A 10274-nucleotide genomic window follows, 5' to 3' on the forward strand; every position below is an offset into this window, starting at 1 on the left:
TCTCGCCACCTTAGTTGTTGCCTTCCCTAGATCCGTAGTTGGTTGACGAGTGCCTCACAATGTCGTGGCTTGTCCTTTTTGGCGCGGCGTTGGAGTGTCGTGTTGAGTGTTTGTTGGTGTCGCTTTGTGATCTATGTGGGTGTGTTGTTTGTGTGAGCTTGGCCCGGTTGTTGTAGGTTTTCGCTCGGTTTTCTCCTAAAAACCGAGCACCCTCTTCTTAATTAATGGATGAGGCAAAGCTTTTGCCTCCGTTTCAAAAAAAAAAGAGAGAATGTCCTTAAGACGAAGTCAGACGATGTAGGATTGGAGTATAGGAGGAGTCTAGTTGATACTTCAAAGCTGGATAAAGTGAAGTGGATATCATCAAGTAGTTCAAAAATAGTTTATTATTATTTCTTCGCATTACTTTATATGTTCTACTTAAAGATATATATCACAAAGTCCAACTACTGACCCACAATAGAACAAAACGCCTAGGCTATGCATGAGCAGGCTAGGCTCTAGGAAGAGGGTCACTATCCACCTAGCTCTTAACGTCTTTCTCTAACCTTTTTTATCACTATGCTGAAATTGTGCTATCAGTATGCTTAAGATGTGTACTGAAATAAATTAAGTTGATTCGTCCATCATGCTTTAGTTGTTGCGTACTGCTATAATCTATCTGGTGGTTTTTTTTGCAACATGTATAAATTGTCCACTGGTTTAATTAGTTTCCTTGTCAACATGCTTAAGGTGCAAGTGCAAAGGTTAAAAAAATGCTCAAGGTGCATTTTTTGTTTGACCAACATGCATAAGTGGGCTAATGTTTTAATTAAGTTGTTTTATTAACATTCCTTAAGTTGAGCACTAAAAGTACTTAACCTGGTTCTGCCAGCATGCTCAAGTTGTTTTCTTACAATCTAACTATGCTTTTTTTTTTCCTTGAACAGCATACATAAATTGGCTACTGATTTAATTAAGTTGGCTATTGAAAGTAATTAAGTTGCTTTTTGTTCAACATGGTCAAATTGCTAGCTGGTAAGTCTAGCTAGGGTTCTTTTCCCTTGAACAACATGCATAAGTTGGATACTAGCTTAATTAAGTTGCTTTGGTCAACATGATAAAGTTGGCTACTAAAGTAATTAAGTTGCTTTTGCGCTTAGTAAGCTCAAGCTGTTGTTTACCGCCTAGAACAACATGCATAAGTTGCCTACTGGTTTCTTTAATTTGCCTAGGTAACATGCTTAAATTTGCTATTAAAAGTAATTAAGTTGTTTTCTATTCAACATGCTCAAATTGCTATCTGGTCAGTCTAGCTAGGTTTTTTTCTAGTGTAAGAAGATTGCTACAAAAAACGACACAACAACAAAATTTGGTTTCGTTCTTAAAACTCACATTCTGATCCTTTTCTCCTTCTTGTCTTCTATATGATTGTGCAGAGGAAAAATTGGATTTCTATCATGCTCAGGGAGCTATGCATAGATTTATCTAAGAGGGTCAGTACTTTTGTTGAAGCCATTGGTAATCCAGACAATGAAGCAAGCTCTAGCAATAATCAGGGCAGAACAAGGAAGAGGCGAAGATGTATGGAGTTGACGAGGACAAAGAAATGTCTGAAACTACCTGAACTTTGTATGCAAAAGAGAAGTGTTCTTTGTCCATGGGGGTTAGGTCCCTTATGTATGTAATATTTGCGTCCTTTTGTCCGAGGTATGCCTCTCTAGCTGTATCCACGATGCAACTAAGTTGTTACATACGGATTGAGATTTGGTACTTCCAGATTCTCTCCAAATCCTATTGTTTTTTGTTGGTATTAAATAACTGTGCTATCCTTGGTCTCAGAGTTTGAGAATTTGCTGCAAATAAACTGCACTAAGTTGCTTATCATGTTTCATTAAGTAGATTCAAGCTTTAGCTTAAGTTGTTTTCAAGTTTAATAAACTTTCTTGTTCCTTTTCATTAAATTGATTAACCACTTTAGCTTAAGTTTCTTTCCATTTTATCCTAAATTGTTTATCCTATTTCTAAACTTGAGGTCGGCTACCTAAACCATAACTCAACCAGACCCGCGCTACCGTTGATGAGAACTATACCCAAACTGAAACCATTCAATGTTGTTACCAGCCCAACCAAAACCAAACCAAGTTTACTTTTCCCCAAACTGAACTAAACTCAGTGCACACCCACGGGTTAAAACCATTTGCTCAAGTGGTTTGAGAACCAATTATGCTATAAGCAGCAACTGTTCCAGAGTCAAGTTTGACTCAGCTGCAAGACGTGGAACGTGATCAGCAGGGGACGCGCGTATTCGTAGGCGATGCACGCGAGCTGGGATTCCTTCCCGTAATCTGTAGAGCAGCGTTTCTGGAGTGAGCGTCGCTGGACAGCGCACCTCAGCAGCGTCGGAGCGGCACGGCAGGCTCCTGTCCTACGCCGCCAACGAGGCGTCCACCAACGACGCCGTGCTGGAGCAACGCGAGAGGCCAGCCGGAAGAGGCGCCCCATATCCAGCCTCCGAATCATGAGCCGGCTCCGGGTTGGATGGCAGCAGTGGCGCCATGAAGAGCATGCGGTTGCGCAGCTTGAGGTAGGAGCTCCTGCCGCTCTCGCTGCCGTCGGCGATGGCCGAATCAGCAGCTGCGGCCGTAAGAGGCGATGGCAATAGCGGCCTCCTGGTCCTCTTGGCGACGGCAGCGGCCCTGGACCTGGTCCGGACGTCGACGGCCTGCGTGACCTCCATCGCCTGAGGCGGGCGCTGGAGGCAGGGGAAGGTTCTCCTTGCCTTCAAAGAAGGGGTGTGCTCCGAGACGCTGCCGAGCGTGGCGTGTACGGGGCGCGAGACGCCCTGCAGCGGCGCTCCCACCCCCTGCCCGTTCTTGCCGAGGCCCGTGCCGGGATTGAACCCCATCTTCGCCACCATCTTGGACGCAACGGCGCGGCGACCCCTGCCCATCCTTGCCGAGGCCCGTGCCGGGATTGAACCCCATCTTTTCACCACCATCTTGGACGCAGCCAGGCCGTAGTTCGACTCCATGTTCTCATGGGCCGGCGCTGTAAACGCCCGGCGGCGACGCTACGGCGCCGCTCCGTGCTCCCGCCTGGTCCCCGCGGCGACAAGCTCTGCACCTTTTTCGCCGCCGTTGACGGAGACAAGCTGCCCACCTTTTTCGCAGCCTGGAAAGCTGGAACCACTTCCGGAACTGGTTAGGAACCATGGGTTTGACCTGTTTACACCTGGAACCGTTGGACCTATACCTAACCACAACCAAATCAGATTTTAGAGGAACCGAACTAAACCAAACCTTTTGCAGAGCCAGCCATTACAACCCAAACAAAATAAGCCCACGTGCAAAAACCAAACTGTTACACCCGGTTTATCAAGAACCATTCTCAGGTTTACCTATTTCATTAAGTTGATTATCCACTCTAGATTAAGTTGTTTTACCGTTCCTCCTAAGTTGCTTACCATTTTTCATTAAGTTGTTTGACGACTTCAGCTTAAGTTGTTTTCTAGCTTCACCAAAGTTGAATTGATTAGCCACTTTAGCTTAAGTTTCTTCCCACTTTATCCTAAGCTGTGTATCCCATTTAACTTAAGCTCCACTTTATCATAAGTTGCTTACCCTGTTTTTTATTATCCACATTTGAATGTTTTTGCAATCAGATCCAAACCTGACATCTGGAACATGATAAATGATATTAGTTTTTGAATGTTTTCGCAATCCCTAGTCATGCAAGATAAGTGAAACATGCATTTTTCCTGCAAAACATATGCATTTTCTTACATGGTTGAATTTTTTTTTCCAGAAAGAACATCAGTGTGCGGGGGTGGCAGCATTATCAAGGGAGGAAAATATTATCCCTACATTGACGCGGCAACACTATTTACAAAGTCAGATATGACAGATGCTTAGTGTTCTGAAGCTACTAGTAGTCGAAGGTACTGTGTTTCGAAAGCATATCTTTGAACTTATATTTTTGTCAGTACCATGTTAATCTTTTGTTGTGCAAGAGATTTCTCTGGGGAACTACCTTTTAGTATGTAGCTATGTAGGAATCCTTGGAGATTCAAGTTTGTGTCACAACTCTCATTAATTTCTTCTTGTCTACCTGCATATATGTTGAACACAACTTATATGTAAAGTTTTTTTGCTTATGCTATGTTATGATAAGTTGCATCTGGGAGTTATGCTTTTGAGTTGTATACCCCTGCCAACATGAATTCGGTTTCAAACTTCCATCTTTCGTTGTTGTCCCATGTATGCCACTTTGTTATACTTAGTTGAGTACTCAAATTACTTAAGTTGATTCCTCCCGTATGCTTAAGTTGTGTGGGTATCTACAATCTATCTAGGTTTTCTTTTTTGAGGAACATGCATAAGTTGGCCACTGATTTAATTAAGTTTCCTTTGTCAATAGGTCTAAGTTGGGAACTGAAATCAATTAAGTTGGTTCCTCCAGTATGTTTAAGTTATGTTTTATATCCTAGTTGGATTTCATTTTCTTTTTTGGAGCAACATGTTGGTTCCACTAGCAGCTTTAAGTTGTGTTTTGTAGTCTAGTTAGTTTTACTTTTCATTTTGGAGCAACATGCATAACTTGGCTATTTTGGTTGATATTGCAACATGCCTAAGTTGGCTACCGAAATTAATTAAGTTGGGTTTAACATGCTTAAGTTGTCTTTTAGTCTAGTTGGTTTCCTTTTTCTTTTTTGGAGCAAACATGCACAAGTTGGCTACTCGGGTTAATTAAGTTGTATTGTCAATATGCTTAAGTTGGGTACTGAAATGAATTAAGTTGGTTGCATTAGCATGTTTAAGTTGGGTTTTATAGTCTAGTTAGTTTTTTGGTAGTACCTAAGTTCAGTTGATTCCTGCAGTGTTCTTCGGTTGGAGTCCGAAAGCATTTAAGCTGCTTCTGATGACATGCTTAACTTGTCTTTTTACTACGTAGCTAGGAACACCTTAATTACTTTCAAGAGCCAACTTAAGCCCATTGTAGAACCAACTAAGCTAGTGTCAGAAAACCAACTTCAGCATGGCTTTTGGAAGTAATTAATGTGTTTCTAACACAATTCTAGAGTTGGTTTCCAAAAAACTACCTAAGTTGCTTGAACACCGTGTTTAAGTGAAAGCTACTTAGTTTTGTTTTATCTCCAATTGAATTTCCTGTCTTTCCTATGATTATTTTTTTCCAACAATGCACTATCAAGTACCCGGGTTAACTTTTTCCAACAATGCACTATCAAGTTTAGATGGTTGTCACAAGTATGGTACTAATTTGTACCATTGCAATCTACTAAGATGTTTTCTGCCTGTAAAGAAGCATCATGGTTGTATTCCTAGATTCTTTACCCTGGTGTCGCAGTTTTTTACGACTGAGGTTATATAGTTGAACCAGACATAGTTGTATTTTGGCAATGTTCTGTTTGCACCCGGCAGTTTTCCCTCTAGTTCTGCAGCTGAGGTTATAAAGTTGCACCTTGGATAACTTATTTGGCATGTTATAGTTCATGGAAGCTACAGCAGTTCTTTTTTACTTCATCAACATGGGTTTTCTTCATGGGGCCTTGCTGTAGAAGGTGTGGGGAAGGGGGGAGAGCATGCAGATTTTTTTAGAATAGCATGCAGATCTATTTTACTTGACCGCCATGTGCATGAAAGAAAGCCTGTTAGTGGAAAGGGGTGGTGGTGCGTGACCCAGGCACACAGCTTTCGCTCTTTGACCCAGCTGGTCATGCGATTCTTGATTCCTGCGTGAGGTGTCCCTTTCCTCTTTTGGACGCGGTTAAAGCGTGGGGGAATACTTTCCTTATTTGGACTGAGGGCTGGATTGGGCTAACTAACCTCCGGAGGACATCGAGATTATGTGGGTGTTCAGTCTACTGCTCATGTTCACCTTACATTCTCAATCAGGCTTATGTTGGCAAAACCAACGACAACCCCTATATGAGTCTCCTTTCTCTTTTCGGGAGCAGAGCTGAAAATTTTGTTTATTTTTCCTTGGGCTGTTTGTGGCAAACAATATGAGCTAGTACTTCTGGTTTTGCACAAACGTAGGGGCTAGTACTTATGGTTTTGCACAAACGTAAGAAATGGTCCATGCCTGCGCTATGACTTTACCGTGCAAGTCTAGGTGTCTCTAGTGCCACATTGAAATGGAAAGAGAGCAAATACTTTTATGTGTTCTGATTTAGTTTTTGCAAATCCTTTTGAAACGTGTTTTGTTTTGTGGTTTTGATCTCTATCAAGTCCTAGACCATTAGATTGCTTTGTAAATAACGACGTCCTAGAAGTTACACATGAGTTGTACCGAAGGGTTTTTCGGTTGCACATGGGTTGTAATTATTTTTAGTTGCACATGTGTTGCAACTGAGATCTTTCTAGTTACACGTGTGTTGCAGATGTGTTTCAACTCAGACTTTTTGAGTCGCACATAAGTTGCAACTGAAATTTTGCCTTGTTGCACATTGGTTGCAACTGATTTTTTTCAGTTGGACATAAGTTGCAAGTGAAATTTCACCTGTTGCACATGGGTCGCAACTGAAAAAATTCCTGTTGCACATAGGTTGTAAATGAGAATTTTCTAATTGCACATGAGTTGCAAAATGGATTATTTCAGTTTCATATGGGTTACAAATGATATTTCCCCAGTTACACATAGGTTGCAACAAATGAAGCTTAGTAATCACATGGGTAGGTGCACCGCGTGCTCACGATTCTAACACCGTCTAACCGAGTCAGCTAGCTCTTTTCCTTGCACTGACCGACAACTCATACATCCCAGCGTATGGCATGTCCTTTTTGGTTTTTAGCGCAAAAACACACTAGAAACACTTCTCTATTGTTTAATCACGAGCGAAGTGACACACGACTCATTGTTTTGACCGGCCAGATAACTCACACCAGGTATCACAATAATTAGCTCGACAGCCTTCTACGGTTCTACCGCGTCTTGGTTCCCGACTTCCCGCCAAAATAAAGCTGCCAGGGAATATTAATACTCCTACATACTCTATCAGCCTCATGAACCCAGGGTAGCAGCGCCGCCCGCCGTCGCCATCAAACTCGTGCACCCATGGTAGCAGTGCCGCCCACGGCCCACCGTCGGTAGGAGCAGCCTCGTGCACCCATGGTAGCATCGCCGCCCGCCGTTGGCAGCAGTATCCTCGTGCACCCATGGTAGGAGCGCCACCCTCCGTCCGTAGCAGCAACCTCGTACACCCATGGTAGCAGCAGGGCCGGCCCTGACCCATGGCAGCCATGGGCGGCTGCCTAGGGCCCAGGCCGTTGGGGGGCCTAAAATTGGGGCTTTTATTTATTATGGATTGAAAAGAAAAAAGGTAAAACAAGACTATAAGCAAACATGACAGCTAGAAAAGATGCAAGAAGTAAAAGTAGCTCATGTCCCGATCAGTTCAATCCTACTCCGATTGGCAGTCTTCCACGATCACGAGGCCACTGCTTGGCTGCTTCCCTCAATCGATTCTCTTGAAAAACATAGACGTCGATTGAGTGTTCCGTCTATTCGTCTCTAGTCTCGTCGATCGTCTTGCCTGACCGCTCGTCTGTTCGTCTCTCATCTCGCCAATCGCCTAGCTCGACTGTCTTGCTGCCTTATCTTGTGTCTCTTGTCTCTATGTGATTGTGTCTCTTAGATTTCCTCGCCCCGTCCGACCTGCCCGCCGCCCCTCCATGAGTTTATGATTAAATTTCTTGTCTAATTCAACGTCTAAGTCACGACTTATTTATTTAACTAGGGTTCTAATTTCATGTAAATTTCTTCATAATTATAGGTGTTATAATGCTAAAATAATTATTCCGTGCTGCGAAAAAGAGAAAGCTAGATAATCAATTCATTGAAACGCAACGAGGTGTTTTGAATAAGTATTCTCCAATGATATTCGGTGCTGCGAAGAAGCATTCTTGCGAAGCATTGAAGCGCAGTTGTTAATGGAGTCTTTGGTTTTAATTATTTGAGATAATTAAACTAGTAGAAAATACGTGTTATATTTTCCAACCTTTTTATTATTATTTCTATCAGATATGCATATAAAGTAAAACTAGGCGTATACATATAGTTATATATCTAATTATGCGTACACAAATGTTAGTCTTAAGGGGCCTTTTTGTTTACTTCGCCCAAGGACCCTGAAAAACATAGGGCCGGCCCTGGGTAGCAGCGCCTTATACCCATGATAGCAACGGAGCCTGCCGTCGGCAGCAACCTCGTACACCCATGGTAGCAGCGCTGCCTCCCATGGGCAGCAACGTTATACATCCATGGTAGCAGAGCCGCCTGCGGCCGGCAGCAATGTCATACACCCATGGAGAGGCTGCTTGCAGCAACACGGATCAAGGACTTGCAGGCGGTGGCGCTGGCTTGCAGTAGCGGCGGGCATCACCTGCAGCGAGACACACACAACGCAAGAGAGGCACTTAATTGCAGAAAAAGGGCGGAGAGAGACGAGATTTATGGAGTGCTCCTGTGCGTGGGCTGGAGGACGAGGAGGCAGCGGAGTTGTGGTGGGGGAAGAGGAGGCCGTGTCCATCGACGGCAGGAGATCGGAGCTGGCCCATGGCGCTCGTGAGGAAAAGCAGAAGAAACAGGAGGCTACTGGAAGAGAGGAGAAGATAAGGGGAGTGGTGGGACCCATGCATGTGATATGTCCACTTTTTCCTACGGGATGTGTGTCACATGGTGGATGCGGCAACGGCTCTATCGTCCGGCTGATTAACATTATTTTCCATATAATATTGGCCCATGTTTTCTCGACTTGTCAAACGGATTAGCGATTCAACAGCAGCTCCGACAGAGAACCATGGTGGCATTGAAACAAGCTATGGAATGCAAAAAGGGTCCAGTTCCTAGATGCGATATTTACTGTTTGATGCTTTACTGTTTGCTGTGTTACATGCTATCTACGTACTACTCCGTAGTTTGTGGTTAGTACCTAGTGATGCTTAGGAGTATCGTTCATGAAAAGCTGGCATTGAAATTTTCATGTGTATGCATGCAGGGCTTTGTTGTGTAGTAGTGGGTACTAACCGCCACGCGACAAACTAGCAGGCCAGGTCCCTCTCCTACGTACGGATCAACACTGGATCATGCTTGCGCTCTTGCCGGTCAGAAGCTCATAGATGGCCGGGTCAGGTTGAAAAGTAAACTCCACGCCATCTACTTGCCGTCAGTATCCAAACTGTGTTGCTACAATCTCAAAGCAAATCCAACGGTATCTAGGGGTGCGCACGTACCCCCCTTATTAAACCTGAGAGTGGTAGTAGACAACAAGCAACCCATACAAAGACACTAGACGAACACGCGAGCTTTGCCTCTCCGCCTGCATGGCGTTATCGCATGGCGTGGTTTATTAGATTGGTCGCGGTAAACACTTTAGCTTTTCTTGAAGTTCTTACTTCTTCCATGTTGTTGCAGGTGGTTATTTGGATTAGCTACGCTGATCGAACGATGAAGATTGAATCAACTAAATTTTCTGGGTTGGGTGCACAATGGCGAGCCTTAGAGGAAAGCAAGCATTTGGTCTAGTTTTTCATAATCTGACAGTGCAAGACTAAAAAATGTTGTCGCCGAAATAGTTGGTGGAGTATATGGTCAATATCTGAAAATACTGACTACAAAGTTTTACTCTGATTAATACTTTTACACCAAAAATATTCAGCAGAACTTCATAGAAAAAACATAAAAGATTCAGATGAAGCTTCCAGGACCCCGTATGCTAACTGAAAAGGTGAACAAAACATATTGATATGGCTCTAATCCATAGAAAATTACTAATGCAACACAACTATCAAAACCCAACACCTGGATTTGTAATAACAACATCGAACCTGGATTGTTTCAGAATTCAGCATCAAAAGTAAAAAAATCACGGTTACAATTAAATACAGTGGTAAAACTGTCGAAACTTTAACTAATGATTGCGAACAATCACACAAACTCAGAACCATCTCTTTAGAACAAAATGAACTCTAAGCTGGTCTGAGTAGAGTAACAGAGCACGGTAACAGATGAGCAACCCCAGGAGAATTCTCGTCGGGTTTCATACATCACAAACAAAAAACTGCAAAGTAACATCACTTCTTATCTGAATACACGTCATAGTCATACAAGAGAGTAAATTGACCATCGAAAAATGGCTTAGCCCTACCCCTTGTTTTCGTTTTGGGGATGAGTAAATTCCTAAATCTCTAGGAACAACTTCAGGATGCCTCATCCAACGAAAACAGGTAAACAAAAAAAAGAACAAAATAGCATTTAATATGCGCTCGGTACTT

General features: G+C 43.2%; 1 long non-coding RNA gene across 1 annotated transcript; it reads left to right on the forward strand.

Annotated features, from left to right (window-relative positions):
* The first annotated feature begins 563 nt into the window (after nt 1–563).
* Nucleotides 564–9518, forward strand: LOC124683339. Its single transcript, XR_006996640.1, has 4 exons — nt 564–1017; nt 1419–1689; nt 3791–3919; nt 9415–9518. It is a non-coding gene; the product is annotated as an uncharacterized LOC124683339 (long non-coding RNA).
* The last annotated feature ends 756 nt before the right edge of the window (nt 9519–10274 follow it).

This window comes from Lolium rigidum, chromosome 1, assembly GCF_022539505.1.
Source record: "Lolium rigidum isolate FL_2022 chromosome 1, APGP_CSIRO_Lrig_0.1, whole genome shotgun sequence".
In the NCBI taxonomy this organism is placed as follows: Eukaryota; Viridiplantae; Streptophyta; class Magnoliopsida; order Poales; family Poaceae; genus Lolium; species Lolium rigidum.